At 36.5% G+C, this 21292-nt stretch overlaps 1 protein-coding gene and 1 long non-coding RNA gene across 11 annotated transcripts in view; one reads left to right on the top strand and one right to left on the bottom strand.

The window, feature by feature from the left end:
- DNM3 (dynamin 3) overlaps nucleotides 1–21292 on the bottom strand; it is a 560234-nt gene that overhangs the window by 234005 nt on the left and 304937 nt on the right. The gene's annotated exons all lie outside the window — the stretch shown is intronic.
- Nucleotides 14387–20598, top strand: LOC125925153 (uncharacterized). 2 transcript variants are annotated; one of them, XR_007458713.1, is made up of 3 exons: nucleotides 14387–14836; nucleotides 16962–17055; nucleotides 18602–20598. It is a non-coding gene; the product is annotated as an uncharacterized LOC125925153 (long non-coding RNA). The 2 variants fall into 2 exon arrangements; XR_007458712.1 differs by lacking the exon at nucleotides 14387–14836 and having other exon boundaries at nucleotides 15703–17055.

Genomic DNA, 21292 nt, shown 5'->3' with positions numbered 1-21292 from the left:
ATACTTATTGTGTCTTCCCCTCACATTCCAGCAACACTCTTGACTTACTTCACATCTCTATTTTTTTATTCGAATGTGAAAAAAATTTTTTTTTTAAATTCTTAATAAGAGTCCTACAATACTGAAGTTAAGTTGAGAAATGGGTCATGGTTAACATTCAGGTCTTGGTTTGTTCTCTTTAGCCCCGTACCATTCATTTGTTCTTCCTGAGCTGTATTCTACTTTTTATTCATTGTTTGACTGCACAGCAAGTGCCACTTTGTATTTGGATCATACAGGGAGGTTAACATCACCGCCTAATTTAGTGTCATCCAAAACTAATGAACTTATTCTGGAGTCTGTCATCAAAATCACTGATGAAAAGAGTAAACAATCCAGTCCCCAAACCAAACTTAATACATTCATACTGTTTTAAACAGAGTGTTTCAACCTATTAATAGAAGAATTGCTAAGATTTTTAAAAGTAATTCACATTTTATAGCAAATACCAGACCAATTACTTTGTATCATCCCTCAGCGAAATTCTACTGGGTGCATTAGCTGATATTTTGCATCTGTTTCACAGAGACACTCAGGAAACTCATCAACAGGGAGCCAAATTCCTGCTGCAGGAGAATGGTGAAGTCAGAAATAGAGTCTCAAGTTTCCTAATAGTATTCTGGGCTGTATCACTCAAGTGATGAGTACATCATCTATTTCTTAAAATAGATCTCATGAACATCAACTTAAAACTGAATCTTGTTCATGTTTGAAGGTAAAGAAACATGTTTATTTGTACATATTGCTCAATTTCTGAAGAGGATGAATTCACGTGAAAAATAAGTTTAGTTCCATGTGAGACAGGCTATAGTCAGCACGGCAGTCTTGGGCTGTACCTCGCTGTGAGAGGAGCTGTCTGGCAGAAACACAGCAACAGAAGTCATTTGATGATGGAAACTTATTTTCAAGTAAGAGCTCGTCTTTTGAAGAGATTACGTTGAACACAGCATGCGCCAACGCGGACACGTGAGAGTCTGATGACTCTAGCAGGGTGCTTGTTCTTTCCTTTTGCCCCATCCTACTACCTCTGTGTGCAGCTTGACAGGGAACAGAATGCTAAAAAGGGCAGAAATGAATGAAAAACTAGTGCCGGTACATCTCAAACTGCAAGATAATTTTCCACAGGCAGTGTGCGACCGCTGAAATGACTTGAGTCACTTTCTCCTTTATTTCTGTACCGTGTTTGTGAGCATGTCATTGTGTACACATAGCAGCCCGCAAAACAACCCTTCTGTTTAAAACTTGATCAGGGGCATAAAGAAGAGAACCTTTAGGACGAGATCCCTGGTTTCTATCAACACCAAGATTATTCATTCAAAGGATTATGATTTTAGTATTTAAAACAATATTTAGTTTATCAAATCATGATACTTGTAACTGTACCTCACATGGTTGAATGCTAGGAAATCTTTTATTTTCTAGTCGGCACTTTTTAAAAGAAAAATATTTTTTTCTTTATTATACATCAAAACTCTCATTTACATTTTATATTTTTTATCTATCTCTGAAAACAAACCTCACAGAATTTTATGTACATAGTGTATCCCTGGATTTTAAATTCGGACTGTAATATCTTACCATTGATTTGCTTCCACTGACTGGAATTTTTTTTTTTTTTTTTAAATCAGCAGAAATGAAAAGTCCTCTCCCTGGCTCTCGAGGAAGGATGTCACCCAACCCCACTCTATCCAATCTTGTGTCCCTCCCTCCCCCACTGCTCTCTCTCTGTTCTGGACAAGCTATCTTGGATATGTTCCAAGCCCACCTCTTCCACTGTCTGTTCCTTTTGTGCATGTTGTTGTTCTCCTTAACAGGAATGTTCTCCTTTTTCTATGTGTTTCTTCATAGCCTGTGCACTTTCAAGGTCCACCTTCTCCTCTAATAAGCCTTCATCGGTTGGTCCCTGATATCCCTCTCTGTGTCTGTCATTGTATCACTTGGATCTTAAGCAGGTCTCTGGCACCAATCTTACCTTCTCCTATTCTTCCTATCACCCTATCCCAGCCCCACTGGCCTCCCGGCATACGCTAGCCTCAGGGCCTTTGCATATGCTATTCTCCCTTTCTGGAAAGGTTCTTTAGCCAGCAGTCTACATGTTCATATCCTTACCACTTGCAAATACTTGCTCAAACCTCTTGTTTCCTAACCACCCTATTTAACATTGCAACTTCAGATTCCCTACTCTCTTTTCTTGCTTTAATTTTTTTTCATTGAACTGGACAGTCACGAAGACAAGAGTTTTTGTCTTGTTATTCACTGTTGTATCCCCAGTGCCTATAATAGTGTTTGGCACATATAAGTGCTTTAAATATCTGCTGAATAAATTCATGCCAATTACATCCTAAGAGCTTAAGTATACAAATTAAATAAATTCATTGAAATTTATGTTCTTAGTGCTTAATAAGTAATATGTTATTTAATCCTCCCAGTACCCTATGCGAAAGGTTCTGTTATCATCCCAAGTTTACAGATGGAAAAATGGAACACACAGTCAAGTAAATTAGCTATGTAGGTAAGTGATTAGTAAGTAGTCGCACTGGGACTCAGGTGTTCTGACTACAAAAGAACAAAACTCTTTCACACCTCACATGTTTTTTAACTTCCTCCAAATGCTCTTATATAGGTTCTATCCTTACCACAAACTGCTGACCGCTTACTGTAAAGAGTGAATTTATGTATGGTATATATCTCTTTCTAAAAAAGAATGTGAGGCAATTAGCTTTAGATATTATTTTCTTATAAGCAGGAAGAGGACAAGGAGGGATGGAAGGGAGAAGAGGAGAGAAAGAAGAAAACAAATGAAGAAATTGTTTACTATCTTTACTATCACAATTACCAACCAACATTAGGGGAAAGAAATTGAGAACCCAGGGTTTGGCTCTAGTGTCTTCTAGAAGGTATTAGTTAAGAAAAACATCCTGAATGATCTGGAACACACAAAAAGGTCCATACTAAGTCTAGCTACTTAAAAAGATTTCAAAAATACAAATTGCAGGCACCCAGGTCTATGAGTGCCACAGAGCCCGGCTCACAGGATGAGGTAGGAGTGAGGCATAAAGCTTGGTTCAGAAATTTTAAGTAGAAACAATAATACCAATGAGGCTAACTGAACTGACATTCAGACCATACACTGATCAGATTTTTACAGCCAATAGCAGTTCTAATTGGTTGGTGCCCCTACTGTACTTATTGTGAAGTATCTTGAAAATCATCCCTGAAGCTAACATTTATAAAGCACTTAATAAATGCCAGGCACCATGCTGAGAGCTTCCACAAGTTAATTCATGCAATCCTCATAACCACACCCAAATCACAAGGGTGACAAGTAATGCTCCCAAGGCCACACAGCAAAATGGTAGAACCAGACACACACCCAGGCCTTCTAGCTCCCTAGTCTATTACTGTTAGATGAACCTGAGCATCTATACAAGTATACATTTATCCAACTCATTCTTCTCAACAATAGTTTTTGCCCCTTAAGTCATCCCAAACAAACTTCTTGAAGGCATGCGTTTTGCATTATTTCCGCCTCTAGCACAGTGTCTGTGACATGGTAGGAGTCTGACAAACGTTTAGGAATGAATGAGTGAATGGGTGAACAAATGAATGGAGTGGCCAGAAGTTTATTTTTTATGTGTGATCTGAAAAATGGCACTTTCCAAACACACAGGACACCTTGGTTATGAATGCAGGCTTAGACAAATTATGTATTAGTTATTAAGAGAAGCCAGCTAAAAGTTTGCAGATTGGAAGTTAAAATGGTAAAACAGCAGCCACAAACAAACAAACAAAACCACCATGTTAAACAAAAGTAATCAAAATAAACCTTAAATAATTCTGCCTTCCTTTTCTACCATAAAGTAGGAATTGAGCTGTGTGAGGAAAAGTTTTAATCCACTCAAATATATGATGAACTTAATGTTATAATCTTGATCTCACGGGTTTTTTCAAAGCACAAGGCCCCCCTGAATTTAGAAATGCATGTCTGTTACTCCCAAACATGGGAAAGCACAATCTGGTTACGTTTATTAAAGGGAAATCACAATTGGAATGATTGGTCTTTATGTTTTAAATGCCAACATTTTTATTATTCACAATCCATTTTATCTTAATCGAGTTTATTCCTTTTTAAATACCAGCTTCAAAACATATTTAAATTGTATAAGGGCCACTAATAAGAAAAATAAAAAAAGAATCTCCAGACTATTTTTCTGAAAATAAACAGTTCAATCCTTCCCCTTTGATCTGCCCCACACATATACCTTTTCATATAGAGTTTTAAAAATAGCTAACTTAAAATGTTAGAGTAAAATTCTGCCATCTCTAGAAGGGATGATTTAAAACCAACCCCGAAAAAGGGAGTTTTCCTGCTTCCTTCCCTTTTCTCACTCTGAAAATAATGTCTGCCTACTAAAGACTAGCATGAGACTTTCGTTTTAATCTCAACTGAAGCAAATGTTATGGCTGTATTACTACTCATCAACAGGAAGCAAAATTACTCATCCATTCCACTGAGATATCTAAAAGTAAAAGACTCAACACATTTTCTCCCTTCTTAAAGGATCCTATGTGATGGGATTAAATTTCACAAATTCCAGAATACATTTACGATACGGGATTTTAAAATTTTAATCCCTTTGCCATTCACTTTAGTTTCAAACAGCTTGTTTATCTTCTTCCTGCTAGCACAAAATGCAGTGCAGAAATGGAAACCAGATTTCTTTATGTAGTGAATTTCATGTGGTTTCCACATTTCTCCTGGCAGTAGTTTCCCAGCAGACATTCAACTAAAAAATTCCTCCTTGTGATTTTTAAGTAAGATGGCATCTGTAGCATTTGTAGCACATTCTAAGCACACTCTCAAATGTACTACGAATGGCCTATGTATTATAGCATTCTAATTGTGGGTTAAAGTCTAAAGGCATAAAGGTAAATAGAAATGCTATGTATGTAAATTAGGAAGAAGATATTTAGTGGTCTTGATTCTTACTTAAGAAGGAATCCCCTTTTTTGACTCTTCACATTCAGGATAAACTCAGATTGATCACTATGTATTTATTGACCTGATTCAATATGAGAAGCCATTGTGCAGCCGACAGAATCTACAGTTGTAGCCCCTGCCTTCAAGGAGCTTAGAATCAAGTGTGAAAGGAGAAATATAAATATCAGAACAAGCGAAACAACAGTCTGAGAAGAATCAGCAAATGGATGAAAGAATGAATTGACTGCACAATAAAGTCTGTATGGTTATCTGAAAATATTTGGCATGCAATATTCTTTGGAGCCATGAGAAAGCTGATTTAAAGTATAACAGTATGATCTATCTAAAGCTCTAACATTCTCTCTCTTCCATTCCAAAGGCATTTAATGTTTTGTTTTATTTTGTTTTAAATGAAAAGTCACTGGCTCATAAGACAATTATTTTAAAGGCCACAAGGAAGTATAAAGGCAATGTAATTTAGTTTAGGAATTACTTGTTTTAAGCAATGCATACAGAGGGTTAAATTCATCTGATTGAAAAATTAAAGAGAAAAAACAAAATCTTTTAAAATAGTTGAATACATATTTTCACTGGTTGCTCAATTCCAATCCCTTGTTCTGAAGAAAAAGCAGGAAGAGTCGAGGCTGGAGAGAAGAGGGGAGAGCAAGAGAAAGTCTCACACTGAGCAAAAGTGGGGTGGAGAGGGAAGATGGAAAAGTAGAAACGAGGAGGAGAAGAAATGAATAAAAATGAGCAGTAAGCCTATTTTACTGAATGCCTTTTGATCACTTGGTGGAGATACACTGGCACGTAATCATGGAGGGACATTGACACCTATCACTGCCTTTTGACACAATGACTAGTTGAATTTCCTCCTTTTAAACATGCAGGGCCACCACATAAGTCATCAGGTAGAAACAGTTCTGCTAGAGCACTGTAACCACCTGCCCCAAGGTACCACCATGACAACTCTCCAAACCATTGCCATATGAATTATTGCAGAATGTTTTCAAAAGTATCTCAGTTTGTTTTATCCATATCATTTAATTCAGGCCTTCTCCCAATAACCTCCTCCCAACCATGCCTCATTTGACAAATAAGAAAATAGCAGAACTGAGCTAGACCCAATCAATTCTGGTGCTCCTTCTCTTATACCTCAGTTGTATCCAACAATACAAAGATCTAACTATATTGTACACCTGAAACTAATATAACACTGTATGTTAAGTAACTGGAATTAAAACAAAACCTCTTTTAAAAAAGGTTTAACTTCAAAGAAGTGAAATCTCTTCCAAAAAGATGAAATTTTGAAATCAAATGCAATTAATTAAATCTGTACAAAGGTTAAATCACCAAACATCTTCTGCCCTAGGCACTGAGTGACTTGGCTTTAGTGTTTTCACTGTGAATGTTAATTCAAAACCTCTATTTCATGGTCACGGTATACAGCGGTAAACAAGGGAACCGTACTGTGAAAATTATCGTACACTGTTAAAACAGTCTTCAGCATGGCCTTTCCAGTTTCCATCAGCACGCACATACACAAAAATTCACCGAAACTCTCCTACATTGAATGTGAAGGAGGTATGTATCATGTACCGTGGGAATGGTAGTTTTAAGTGGAGAACTTTTATACACTCAGGAAATCCTGCCTATGTATAAGACACAGAGAAACACACTGAAAATGATCCAGTAGAGGGATGCCACAGAAATGGCTCTTCATCTAAATAAGTCTGAATGTACAACATACAATCTAAACAAAATCAAATTAAACAATAATAAAATACAGTTAGAATCAACATCAACAAATTAGATTCAACCTAACCAGTATTAGCATTACTGCGTGACCAACACTGATTATTTTATGATGTGAAGGCAAAGATGGAACTAAAATTAAGGCTGATTTAGAAAACAGATAGGACAAAATTTAGTGGAAAATCACCTCCCACTAGCTTTCTTGTACTGTTAAAGGTTAAAAAAAAAAAATGAGGGACTAAACTTTCCAAAAATTAACCAATTGAAATGTGGTACTGAAAATTTCATGGTCTGGAATCACGAAAAAAGGGAGGGAAGTCCACTATCCTCAATCTGGCTTCACTACTGACAAAGGCAATTCTACAAAAGTCAAAAGGTTCTTCTCAGGCCACTTATTATGGCTCCTGTTGTTTTCTCTGTTCAGAAGACTTGAACTTCTTTAGTAAACTTCTCAATAATAGAATTTCAGTAGGCCCTGAAAATGCAAGTTGAATTCTAGGCATTCGTTCCAGTAGGTGACACAAACACTGGGCCAGGTAGCACCTAAGGCCACCCCCGAACATTTTCAGTGGGGTCCAGATCTCTTAGAGAAAAAAGAAAAAAACCCAGAAAACTATTTAAAATTCTACTAGTTCTCCAGCAAAACAAGCCAGCATTTCAAAAGCAATCATCATCCACTCTGGCCAATGAAATCCAAGACTAGTTCTCTCTTGAAAAAACCAAGGTGAAACGGAAAGGAAATAAACTGGACCAGAGGAATACATTCTGTTACAAAGCAGAGGTTGGGGGTAGACTTCTCCCTAACAAAACTGAACCAGGAGTACACAAAGTGGGTGTGCAGTTTTCAAATACAAGCAGCAATAGCTGCGCCTCTGCAGAAATCAGTCCCCTTAAAACACTGCATTTGCAAAATTATGAATGCATTTCCCATCTAATTTACACTTGTTAACCTTCAATTATTCCTGTAAAGCTCTGATGGGCACAATTTTTAAAAAATGACTGAAACGTGCACACACTAAAACTAATGTCTAGGATTACAAAAAAAAATTGAACATGCTCTAGCCTTGAAAAGAATAGGTTCCTTTAAAAAGGGAAAGAAGTGATTCTGATGTTGGTAATTCTCATAAAATCTGGTTTAGTTTAAACACACACACACACACACACACACACACACACACACATCTGTACCCACACATCCATGCACATTTAGATACATATGTGTGTTTTAACATACACATACAGAACTATAATAAAAGTGGATAAACTTATGGGTTTTTCAAAAAGATTCTCCAACAGGCTATCTTAAGGAGCCAGCTACCACTGCAGTGTTTTCAAAACAATCCTATCATCTTTCTATTAGAATCAAGTATTTAGTTCTGTTTTTTACTAGTTCTACATGTACATGGTTTAATAACCTAGCGAGATTATAAACACCTTGAGGAAAATAATACACTTTGTTTCTGAACAGTACTTGCTGTTGCTTGGGCTTTGGAGTCATGGTACCTGACTTGGAATCAGGGGTCAGTAACTGAAGCCACGTGGGGGCCTGGCTTGCCCTCACAGCAGCACCCAACCTGAATGAGGCCCACCTCTGGGCCAGGCCCTGTTCCAAGCTTTTATCACACGTTAGCCTTTTTAGTCCTAAAAGAAACCCTATCTTACAGATAAGGAGACCAGAGCCCAGAACAGTTAAATAATTGCTGAGCTCACATAACAAGTTGTGAAGCCAGGATTCAAACACACATGGTGTAGCTCTGGAACCCTCACGCTGCATTGCCTCCTGGAGCTCCCACTTCCTCATCTGTGACCATGGAGAAATCCTACCATCAGGGTTGTTGGATTATATTATATTACATGTGAAAAACCCCAGCACAGGGTGCCTGGGATAAAATAAGTGCTCAAAATAGGTATTAAAGAAACAAAACAAACCTTTAAAAACGGAAAATGGTATACTTCCCTTTCTCTACAGCTTTTCCACTATAGGCCTGGATGTCAGTGAAGTTACATAATCTGATTCTGTAAGGCAAACTGAAGCCATTTTTGGTTGTTTACTATGCAAATAATATGTGTTTATAAACATATGCGATTAATACTCATTGGCAACATGTAAATAACCTTTCAACATGAACTAATTTATACACTAAGTGCTTTGGTAGGGGGGGTGGGGTGGGGAGAGGGCCTGTAAAAGTAAAGCACATTCCCATGGTGGCATGAATAGAAGTATTTTAATATGGGCTCATATGTCGCTTGAATAAATTCTCTGGAGTCTGAACAGAATCAAGAAGCTAGCGATTTTACAATATACTCAACTAAACAGATTTATGTTGGATCAAACCCTTTTAGCAATTCATATAATTTGTATTTCCCCTTTTGAATATACCAGAGGATTATAAATCCTAAAATAAAGACACAGTGTCCTACATTACCCAAGTATGCCTATCATCACTTAAAAACGTGGAGCTTCTAAAACGACCTACTACATAATTGCAGGTATTTGGGGTAAAGGAGAAAGTTTCCTTTCACACACATGCTTCCTTGTAGCCAATATGCTTCACTAGACCCTCTGGCCACAGAAAGGACACTTTCTCTACACCTGCAAAAAAGTGGTTTCTAAGTCTTTATGTGATGTATACAGAGATTTTTTTTCCTTTTTGATATCATACATGCTCATTTCTGAGTCATACTAAGGAAATAAAATATTGGTGATGCCAAAAGACATCAGGAGGCAATATTCTAAAATTGTCAGTGACCCTAGGACACCATATTTCTCTGGTCCAAGTGAGCTAGCTCTCATTTTAAAGTCTGATTGTAACGTGGAATTCAATAGAACGCTTCAATAGATAGCACATAGCATTCAGATGATGCTCATCAGCTTTTGGGGGTTGAAGCAGGCAGCAGACTGCATTCCTAGGACGCTCTCACTTAAAATCTGCCTAGAAAGGCCAGCACCAATTTTCCAATCCCTTTATCTTGCCTTCCCCTGAAGATTTCAAGACAGTGCTTCAAATTTTACTAGAGTCATAAATCATATATTTACCTTCCTGCGACTGGTTTTCAAGAGAGCCAGAGTTTTTAAGGTTTGTCTGCCGGATGTATTATGTTACTGAAATATAGAAATGGCTGCTGTGCACGCCAGTGGTTAGTAAAACTCAAAGGCGTAACATTATCTTTCTCAATTGATTTGAGGAAAGAATGTTCATAAAATATATACTGCTTTTGGTTAGACGCTGATTTCTAAATAAACAGACTCAGCAATGGAAATTCTAGAGACAGGCAAAACAAAACATGCATTAGTAAATGTACGCTTTAAAATCAACTCTCTCACAGTCTTCGCCTTTCGTAAGCTTTTTGAAGATTGTAAAGTCAGTTGCATTAAATTTATGATTTATAGCTGTTCTAATTTCACTTCTTTTTCGGTTGTTGAAGGAAAATCTGTTAACTCTTCTGAACTATTTCTCCTCTATTTCACAGCCTCTGATTTGCATCTCTCTGCCTAAAAGGGCACTTCACTGCAGTGATCTGAAGGCAGCCATTTGAGAGTCAGGGAAGGACAGAAAGGGGAAAGCTTTGCTACAACAAATCTCCCAGTCCTTTTGGGCCCTAACAAAATAGGAAATACTGGCAATTAGGGGATTGCATTGCCTCCAATAAAACAAAACAAAACAAAACAAAACAAAAAACAAGTGCTAATCCACATCACATAAAGCCAAACTAAGTGGGGCTATCTTGTCTAATTTGCAACGAACTGGGGTCAACTAGATTTTTATCTCAAATACAAACTGAGAAGGAGAAAACAACAAGAAAGGAAACGCCACAACTTGGTTAGATCCTGCTTTTCACACAAGATTATATGACCGATAGCTACACAGGATGCTTCCAGAAGATTACAAGGCCAAAAATAAGCAAGGAAATATGGCTGGCCCAATGTTCACATTTATTTATAAAAGAATAGCGCTATCGGATACACAGCTGCAGTACACCAATAGAAATGTTACAATTGCATCCATATTTTCCATTTAAATTTAGAAAATAAGATGCTGTAATTCTTGAATTATTGTCCGGATAAATGTTTGATCAGAAACCACCTGAATACTATGTAGCTTTTATTCATTCAACAGTTTCTTGAATGGCCTACCACAGGCAAATTGAAGTATAAAGATACCGTCCCTGCCTTCAATCAGCTTATATTCTATTTGGGGAAAAATCCATATATGTGAAATATTTGGTAACATTTCAGTACAAAATGAAGAGAAGGCAGCAGATAATTAACAAATGAATCACAGGCAATATAAGTGCTATAAGAATTCTGTAGGGGAAAAAATGGTCTCTGAGGGCTGACAATATGCTTCGGGGCACAGGTGTTTGAATTAGAAAAAAGATGCGTTCTGTCACTTACTGTAATTCCACAAAGTAACATGCTTAACTTCGAGCCTCAATTTCATCATCAATAAAATGGGAATGATGATAGTATCTGCCCCATAGGATTATTATAAGTAACTGACACATTGTATGTGAAAAGATTTTGTAATCTTTAAAGAAGCCATAAATGGCCATTGAGGAAGGTGGTAAAAAGAATCACCCAAAACTGTTACCATTAATTTGGGAGAGCAGAAACGTTAGGAGGTTGGAAGGGAACATGATTAACTTTTTCTTTACATACTTTCTATTGATTGAACTTTTATAGTGCCCGTGGCACTAATTTTGTAACACAAAAATTAAAGCTATATAAATACTATCTGAAGTAGAGAGTATAAATACTATCTGTGACACCATATCTGGATGTCACAAAATACTCTATTGTAAACACTAGTAACCCCGTTCGTCTGTAAGTACAAAGAAACAAAACAAGTCCTGGTTTCAATTTGAGAATTTCTAAAGTCATAAAAATTTGCCAAGCTTGGGAATGATAACCAACTGAAATAGTGTTTCCTTTCATGACATTTTAAGATAGAACAAATTTTATAGTCACCCCAAACTATCCACTGATTCAAACAATCACTTTGGTCCATGTGCTTTGAAATAGCAAGTTAAATAACATTAATTCTCAAAGGCGAGTCTTTGTTGTGCGTAACTGTGCTTTCTAGAGCCCATCATATTTCAGGTATTTAACTGATAACTTCACAGACATAGAAAAAGTCCTCAGGCCATTTCCAAATGAATACCAACAGACTCTCCACAAAGGCATGAAAGATTTTTTTTTAGATTGAGTTTGATAATAGATTAGCATTCTTTTCTTTTTTTTTTTTTTTTTTTTTTTCCTGGAAAGGAACAGATTAGCATTCTTAATATTGTAAGTAAGTGTGAGCTCTTTGAGGGCAGGAATCATATCTTCTTAACCCTTATATGCCCAGTCCCTGGCATTGTGACCAGCATATGAGTCGGCAATAATATATATTTGTTGAGCTATTTGAAGGAAAGAGAACTCTAAAGCGTGTTAGTCAACTGGAAGCCCAATGAGACAGGTACATGTGCGAAGAAGGGCAAGACCTGTATAGTTGTATTCCACAAGAGATCATTTAAAATGCTTCAAAAGCTGTAAAGACAGTTATAAATTTGAGTTCCTTGAGTAAAACTTCATAAAATCCCCTATTCAAGAGAGGATCTCTCTTATATTTGAGAAACTATAGATGTGCAAACTAAGATGAAATCATGGAGCAGTACGATCAGAACCACCTTTCCTCCGCCTTACCTAAAATTTCCAAGGCGTGTGTCATCGATATAAATAGAAGAAGGCAGAGGAAAGGCTTTCACTATATGTGGCAGAAACAAACCCACACCTGGAATGCTGGATTCCTGGCTGACTATTGTCCCATTGGCTCATGACTCCTCTATGATGACTTGTGAACAAACATATGGACACTGAACAATGGCAGAGTTGGCATCCACATGTAATGAGACTATTAGGTTGCATGAAGTCACGCTTGCTTATTTCCAGTATTCTACAAGCAGTGACGGGGGGAAAAGGAGTTGAGGCATCCTGGACTTGCTCAAACACTACAGGAGAGGCCCTGGAGACACCAGTTTGGAAGTACAAGTACAGGGATAGGAAGCAATCCCTCTGATGTCCACTGATAGTTTCAATCCCTCTATGAATGATGTACCCAATGCTAATCTCTCTGTTCCATCCTAACCTGCTGGATAATTCCTTTTTTATCTTATTTAATCTTCCTCCCCAGGTGACCAGGGCTTGTCATAACTGTAGATCCCATTAATGGTATGTTAATTCACGAGAAGACATTTCACGATAAGTGAAGGCTTTAAGGCAGTTCTCTCTCACTTGAAGCTTCTTAAAATATTTAACGCAATCTATTTAAAAAAGAGGTAGATTTTTCTGCCTCTAAAAAGTATTGCATAAGTCCAGTAGAAATGAATTGCTTTAGTAGTAATTCTTTAAAGATTACTAAGTTTCATAGTTTGGCTACTCAAATTATATTTGGAAGCTACCTAGGAATTTTCTCACATTTTGATCTCTGGAAGGGCAATTAATCAAGCTCTTGTTTGAAGTAACTCAAACTTTAATCAGAATTCTATGGAGGGAAAGTCACAGGGCTATATACCCGGAATATTCAACAGTATATATAATTGAAAACAGCAACAACAAGAAAAGAGAAGTAGATGCCAGTGGGCTGATACGTTATAACCTTTGGTCAAGCGGTACTTGGCAAATTTCAACAGACTTAGTTAACCAGAGATAAAACTGAGCAATAGCATACCATTAAAACAAAAGTATTAACACAGAATCAAGAATTCCCAGTGAAAAAGAATGCTGGACCTCAGAGGATGGATCTACCAGAGGCAATTTGTTAGGAGACTGAAGCTGTTATTTCATAGCGGAGGTTTGAAATCAAAACTTTAAAGTTTCTTTAGGTCGGACTATATAGCACGGCATTCCGAGAGCCAGCCAAAATCGCTGAGGGAAACGAGGAAGGCCACATGTGGAACTAATTACTCATGTAGAGGCCATGACAAAGAACATTTCTCCAGACTTTTCATGGGGGCTTCACTTTCAGGAAGTTGCTATAATTACTGTTCAAGTCTAGAGCAGCCTGCAAGCCGCTGACAGATCCAACAGACGAGGAGGAGGAGGGAAAGAGAGAGAGAGAGAAAAAAAATGAACTTATCTGCCCTTTTTGACGAGTGAAATACCAGAAAATAAAGTGCCACAGGGCAGCTCAAAAAAGTTTGCAAATGAGCCCTCCCTTCCAGTGCTCAACTTTCTGTTTACTTTTTTTTTTTTTTTTTTTTTTTATCTACCCTCTATCTTCAAATTACTTTTCTAGTCTGGATCGGACAGCAGATTTGTACTTCTCCACTAGCTCACTTTCAGTTGGCCACAGCAGAACTGTACATCTCGACTCTTTTTTTACAGCTTTTCCATACTGAGGCCCACTTCCTGCCCAGTTGAGGAAAAAAATCTGGCCTGAAGATGAAATGACTGCTTAACATTACACTAAAACATCTGGTACCATTTTATGCACAGACCCATGTCTGAGAGCAGGCGATTCTAGCGGTCTCTCCAGCGGCACCGCGCATACCCAAACCTCCCCAGGGTGACATCATCCCATATATGGACTCTCCAGCCCAGCCCTCCCCCTTTTCCTGGTCCTAAATTCATTGCCAGTTCCCCAGTCTGCAGCAAATGTGCCACGTCAAGACTGGAAATCACAGCCCTTGAGTGTGTCTCAGTCAGTGCAGCAGAATTCAGGGGGGATAGCCGAATGCAACCCCTGGTGCAGGAAGGGAGGCTTTTCCCAAAGACCGGGACAGGATTTTAAGTACACAGATGGAAGCTTCTGGAGATCCTGCTCCGTCGCCCCAGTGTTCAGACTACCTGTTCAGGACAATGCCGTTGTACAGTAGTCTGCACATTGGTTAGACTGGGCAGGGGAGCGCAACGCCACGGACGGCTGGGGACAGAAGTTGCTGTTTCCAAGGAGAAGACTTCTGTTTGCTTTTTCAAATCTCATACCCAGTGTTTTTCTTCACAGGTTTTGCACACTAGGGACCAAGAAGCCCTCGGGGACACCGCTGAGAAAGGACTGTTGGAAAGAAGACCTGTGGGTAAGGCCTCCTTGACTGCTCACCTGGTCTGTGCCCAGGAGAGCCGAGGTGGGGAGCCAATGATTTGCGTTCACATGCGAGAGAAACAGAGGTATATGTGTCATGCGAAGCAATGCATTTAGTTTTGAAAGAGTAACAATATGTGGTATATAGCGATTTACTGTATGTTAGTTGATTTCTGAAGATCTAGAAGTCAAGTACATTTTTAAGTTTAAAGTTTTTCTTCCTTTAAAATGAAATATGAAAAGACTCCAGACACTTAAGAATAACTTAATGAGGCTAGTTGTTAATTGTTGAAATTAATAATACAAAGACCTAAAAACTTACTTGAATAAGGGCTGTAGTAGAACTTTTAACCTCCCCGGGACTGAATCCATTTTGCTTCAAAGTAAAGAATATTGGCTATTTTTACAATGCTATCTGAAGAGTGCTTTTTTTTGAAAATTTACGTACATGATAATATCTAACAATAAAAGAAGAGGCTGCCAAGTTCTTGCCCACCAGACAATACAAATGGGACTGACCCAGAAAAGAGCGCCAACCCAGAACCTAGTGAGTCAGCAACTGATTAAGTCACAGAATAGAAGAAACCTCTGTCTTCGGATATCCCAATATACATCTGTGTCACATTTTTTTTTTTAAATCAAAAAATGGTTGATAATTGCTGGTCAGCTGAGACCTCATGCCTATATTTTACAATGCTTCTATTTCTCTGAGCATTTAAAATGATAAGGTACTTTGTCTAGAAACCCACTGATAAAAAAGGAATTTGTAAACGAAGGCAAAGTTTTCTTTGGTCAGTTTCCAGCTGTCCTGGAGGTGAAGGGGGATGGGTGGGGAAGGTGGGAGGGAGGAAAACCCTTAAGCTGAATGAAATCCCAATAGAGAGAATAATAGAGAAAGTCTGGGTTGCAATATGATCCTTGCTGAACTTTAAAGGTGGGTCTCTTAAAGAAAGTTCTGGAAAAATGTTACTGCCTCACCCCTAATTCCCTCAACCCCCATTTATATCTACTCCCAAACAATTCTATATAATGAAAACATCTGTTTTATAGTTTTTTATGAAAAAGTGGATGTGATCCCTTTTTGTCCTCCTTTAAATTTTTTAAAATTACAGTGATTTCTGAACAAATCCTTTTCTAAATTACACATTTTGCAACAATTCAAAATTATCACAAGTTCTCTTTTGCGACCCATTTTATTAAACAAGGTTCCCCAAGTTATCTTTCGTGAAAACAATCTACTTTTTTAAATGACCCTTTTGATCATCCTCAAACTGGTGTAAAGTACATATAACCTTTTATTCATGGTTTTTAGTTAAAATATAAAAAGCATGGATAAATTTAGTTATCTTCTCCACTTAGATGATATAGTAAAGTCTTCCTTTGTTTTTTCTATTGTGACTTAGAGGCTTCCATATTAATTATTTTTAATAGAACAAGAGATATTTAAAATCTATATAGTTTCTTTTACATAAGAAAACAAAAAAAAATCCTATTAGGTAAATACAGAAGCTTATTTTCTCCGATATATATTTTTACTAACTGAAGCAGTTACTAAAGAAGAAAGATAGCTATAACGGGCTTTTTTTGGTTTTCGGTTTTCGTTTTTTTACTCTGTAGAAATGACAGAATTTCATAACTTGCCTTCATTCACGTATATTCAATTTAAATGTCTGTCTTCATCTTAAATTGCCTTTTTGTTTCTAAGAAACCAACCACAATTGGTCGCCCACCAAATTTCTCCCTAGGATGACTTTTAGTCTGGAGACAGAGGGGACTCGATTGTGTCCTTGGCATAAATACAGGAATAGGAACATAAGAATTAATTTGTAAGGGGGTAGCCGAGGAGTGCCTGCAAGTGCTTGGTAGACTCCTGAGGACCCATTTTTGATGCAAGCTTTAAACAAATGAAAAGGAATCACACTTACTTTTAAATTGCATGAGCTAAATTAAAGATCCAAAGTAAAACTCACTTTATAAAGTCCTGCTGACTGAAGGCAAGGATGGTAGTTTAAGCAGTGGTATATATACTAGCACGTATACACACATATCATAAAATAACCGTGTCTATTTCCAGGGTAATTAGAACAATGTTTAACTTTATTTTGATATTACTTTATAAGGAGATATACAAATATTTTAGAGGTCATGGGATCTATTCCAGAGGAAACTAACCAACAGTGACATCTTCAAGTAAAACTACCCCTGGATATGATGGTGAGTATTAAAAGTAAACACTGTACATTGTCAGAAAGAGAAAAATGTTTTCAGGGGTCTGTCCAAACTGCAGTTCATTGAAGCTGAGTAGTTGTTTTTCGTTTTAGTGCGTGGATGACTGGTAAGTTAGGCTAGGTACTGGGTTAAAAGGAAAACTTTTTCTAGTATCTAAGAGAAAGGAAATTAAGGGCTTTAGACTCAATACCATCAATTCCTAAGTGAAAGAGGATCAATATAAAAGTTTATATTTTCAAAACCTCACTCCTTTTTTTAAGCCAAAGATCTCAAAATCAAAGAAAGTTTGTTTACAATGGGACCAAATTTCACACTGATCACTTTCTTGCAATTAGTCAATAGGTTTAACATCCTTCCTGCTTGGCATTTCTGTCTTTCGGCCCAGATAATGTGTTTATGTTTTTAAAAGACCAAAATATACTGTCTACCCCCACCTCTCGCCTTACAGACCACCCAAGTTTTTCACGCCGTGGGAAAAAGTTTAGGCATAAAACTTCTAATGAAAGAATTTTTCCTTTTTTGTTCTTAAGGAAATTTAAAAAAACTACAACTTGATAATGAGAAGAAGTTCACTCATCCACCAGTGTCTATCCTTAGTAAAGAGAAGCCAAAGCTTTCAATTACTCTACAAGAGATTTTTCTCTATAAAAACAACCCTTTTCCTCTTTTATAAAGAGAATATCCCACCCATCACAATAATGTCCAAATAATAACTAAGCGACCATCACTCAGAAATCTCAACTTAAAATAATTAGAAGGTCAGGCTTTAACCTGAGAGGAGACAGGAAATTGTCTTCAGTGAAGACAGAAACTTTCTTACTTGGTTTCTTCTATCTTTTTACCTTAATGTGCTACAAACTATGTAGATAGAAATATTTATCCATTTTTGAAAGTTTCTTATTAACAAGCGTTATCAGTTTTAATAAATAGAGATGATGAGGTAAATTAAAGAAAATAATTAAATATTCATTTTGAATTTCCTGACCTATCGTGACAGCCAGTTTCCTGAAGCTGCTTTGGCTGAATTTTGCTGTAAAGGACTTAGAAGATAATTCTTTCAATGCATTTTTTTCCCTTAAGATAATAAATAGAAGACAAAAGAAAATGAGGTGTAATAACCATATTAAAAATTACATGTTATGATAATAATGTAAATAGCGCTTTTATATTTTAGCTAGTATTTTACGTGATAGTGGATTGATATTCACTCTATTTGGAAGATTGGAAAAAAGTCTTAAATGTTTTTTTCAGCCTTTCATGTTTTTAACAAGGTTAAAGACAGGTCCAATAGCACTATAAAGTGTGCATATGCAACATACTTACTACAATTATAGTTTAAAAATCTATTAGAAACATGAATTATCTAAAAGTCTTATGAATAGAGTACATATTTTTCAGCAAGATTTTTTTTCTCCTTGAAAATAGTTACGGTTTTTCAGGCTCAAATATTTTGGATATCTTGGTTTAATAGAACTGTTTCATATTAAAATATAGCATATAAACTCACAAATATTTCTTTCTATTTTTTCAGGTTGCATGCATCATTCCTTTAATTGAGCAGAGTTAACTGGATCAAATTATTTATGGGAGAGAGAGGGAAAGCTATACAGAATTACAGTAATTTTTAATTTCCACCAATATATTCTTTGTAAGTGAATCACTCTAAATATTTTCTGTTACACTGAATGAAGCAACAATAACAAAATAGTTTCTTAAGGTATTTGTTTTTGCATACTCTGACCTTGTAATTATCTAAATAGCAGCCAAGTTTACTGACATTTTTGATTCTATCAGAAAAAAAAAAATTCTCTACTCAGAATGATGACCAGAAACAGAATCAGACATTTATTTTCTTTAAATCAAATAAATGGAAAATTTCACTTATCAACTAATTGTACCATATCTAATTAATGCATAAAAGTTCAGATGTGTAGAAACTGTGATTTTTTTTTAAGTCTCTACAAACATCTTCCTCTCCATAAAGCTTCTACTTGCTATTTTCTCATAATTTTATCATTAAAGGGAAATAACAAACTATGTGTTTTCTTTAAAATTCTTTGAAAAAAACTCCAAGGCACATACTCCTTGACAATAAGGTTTTGTTTTGTTTTTGAAGAAATCCCACTTACTAGAATTTTGACTATCTAAATATTTTGGTTTTTAAAGGGCAGGGGAACTTGTTAAATACCTCTATGAATGTGAATTGATCATTTATATTAAAATAGCCAGAATTATTCTTGAGTCATCAGAATTACATTTCTCTGTTTAACACCATTAACTCTTTCTTACACAAATTATAAGAAAATTTTCCAAAGGGTTTGGTTCTACTTTTTGGATATGAAATGAAGTTTCCTTTTCTGTGTTTAAGGTATTATTTTGTAACTGTATGGTACCATCAATGTCCACAACACATTCTGAGCATCACTGTGTGTAACAACTTTTAGTTTATACCCTTTTGATTCATGGCATGGCGCTGTAGTTAATTAGGAGAAGCACGTAAGCTCACAATGGCTTTTTATCTGGTTTTAACATCCATACTTAAAAACTTTACATTAAAAAGAATATGAGAAATTTAAATAAGTTCCTGTTGCTTTATGGAGTATTGGCAAAAATACATTCCCATGTAAAATCCCACTCTCAAAGCATCAGATACCAAAGTTGGCTGGTTGAACTGCCAGATACATTAGGCTCATAAATTATTTTGAAAATGGCTGCCGTTTCCATGTAAATGACAAGTTTCTTTTTCATGGGCTATGGTACTTATCTACTACAAGAAACATGTATAAACATAGTCTTTATCTTTAACTTCAGTATTAAAATATGCAGAGTTTTTGTGAAGAGGAAAAACATCTGGTTCAATTACTCTGAACTCTGACTGCATGTGGGCCAGTAATAATAATATGAATTGGATTTAAGAATAAACCTTATATTTAATCTTTTGTTTTGTTTTTCCTTAAAATTTCGATGTGAGTTTTCTGTCACGTCAATTATCCATGTTAGCACATTTGGAACAAATGTAAAAATGTACATTCTGAATAAAGTCAAAAGTCTAACTTGTTTTAGTTCCATAATGTTTTAATGTTTAATTCTATTGTGTGTTTCTCTCCCTTTCCCCTGACCCTCCAAAATCACCAAATCTGGAAAACAGACTGATTGTATCTGCCCATGAGCAAAGGAAGCCCGAAGGAACCAAGGGCCTGGCTGGACGGAGTTGTCATGTGACTGCCTGTCTACACTTGCTGTGCAGAACATCCGCTCACCTGTACAGCAGGCACAGACAGGCAGTCACACGACAACCCAGCCTGAATGACAACCAGCCATTGAAAGAAAGCAGCCCTCACACCATAGCATCTACACCAAGAACTACAACCAAAATGAGGGGCGCGGGGGCCTGGGGTTTTAATCTGTTGGTTTAATACTTAATTCGTATGTATTATTATTATTATTATATTTTGATTCAAATATTGAAACCCACCAAAAGTAAAGTGAGTGGTGCCTATGAAATATAATAAAACCCATTTTTGAAAATGTTCCTTTGCTTTCTATAGTTCTCTTTTCCTAACTGTTGTCAGTCACTTACTACCCTTGACATTTATTGTACACAGCTTTGCAGCACCCCATAATCAATATGACAAAACAATATAACTTCAGTCTGATGCTTGACAGAGAGCAAATGATTCTAATAATCCTACTCCAAGAACTAAGTTTAGTTTTCTATATCATGACTTTTTAAGAGAGAGAAGGAGAAAAGAAAAAGAAGAAGAGGGAAGACAGAATGTTCTAGGGAATCATGTATTTTGAGTTAATAAACTACCAGTTTGGGTCTGGGCAAAACATAGTGAAAAGAGTATTTCCAACATAAGAGTTGCTTCTCCTCTGCCGATATATTGAAAATTGAAATTGAAGCTCTGATATTCCCAGGTGTCATGGCACATCAAGATTTATTACTGTGTTATTGTTTAATTAAGAAGGAGATTACACTACAGTTCGAAAGGTGGAATTTACCAGACCAACACATTCACTTGGAATACATGCTCCCATTCACTGTAAACTCTGAAACTCTTGAGATGTTCAGGCAATTCAATTATTTTCAAAAAGAGCAAGCAAAGGGATTAATGGTGATAACAATATTTTACCATGTCTTTTGAGGAAATGCCAAAACTTCAGTTTACATACTGTGAACTGCAGTGAAATGATCAGGGTTGTCTTATGTATATGAATG

Source organism: Panthera uncia, chromosome F1 (assembly GCF_023721935.1).
Source record: "Panthera uncia isolate 11264 chromosome F1, Puncia_PCG_1.0, whole genome shotgun sequence".
Classification (NCBI taxonomy): domain Eukaryota; kingdom Metazoa; phylum Chordata; class Mammalia; order Carnivora; family Felidae; genus Panthera; species Panthera uncia.
Note: the sequence above shows the minus strand (reverse complement) of the source record. Positions and strands in the feature narration are given on the sequence as shown.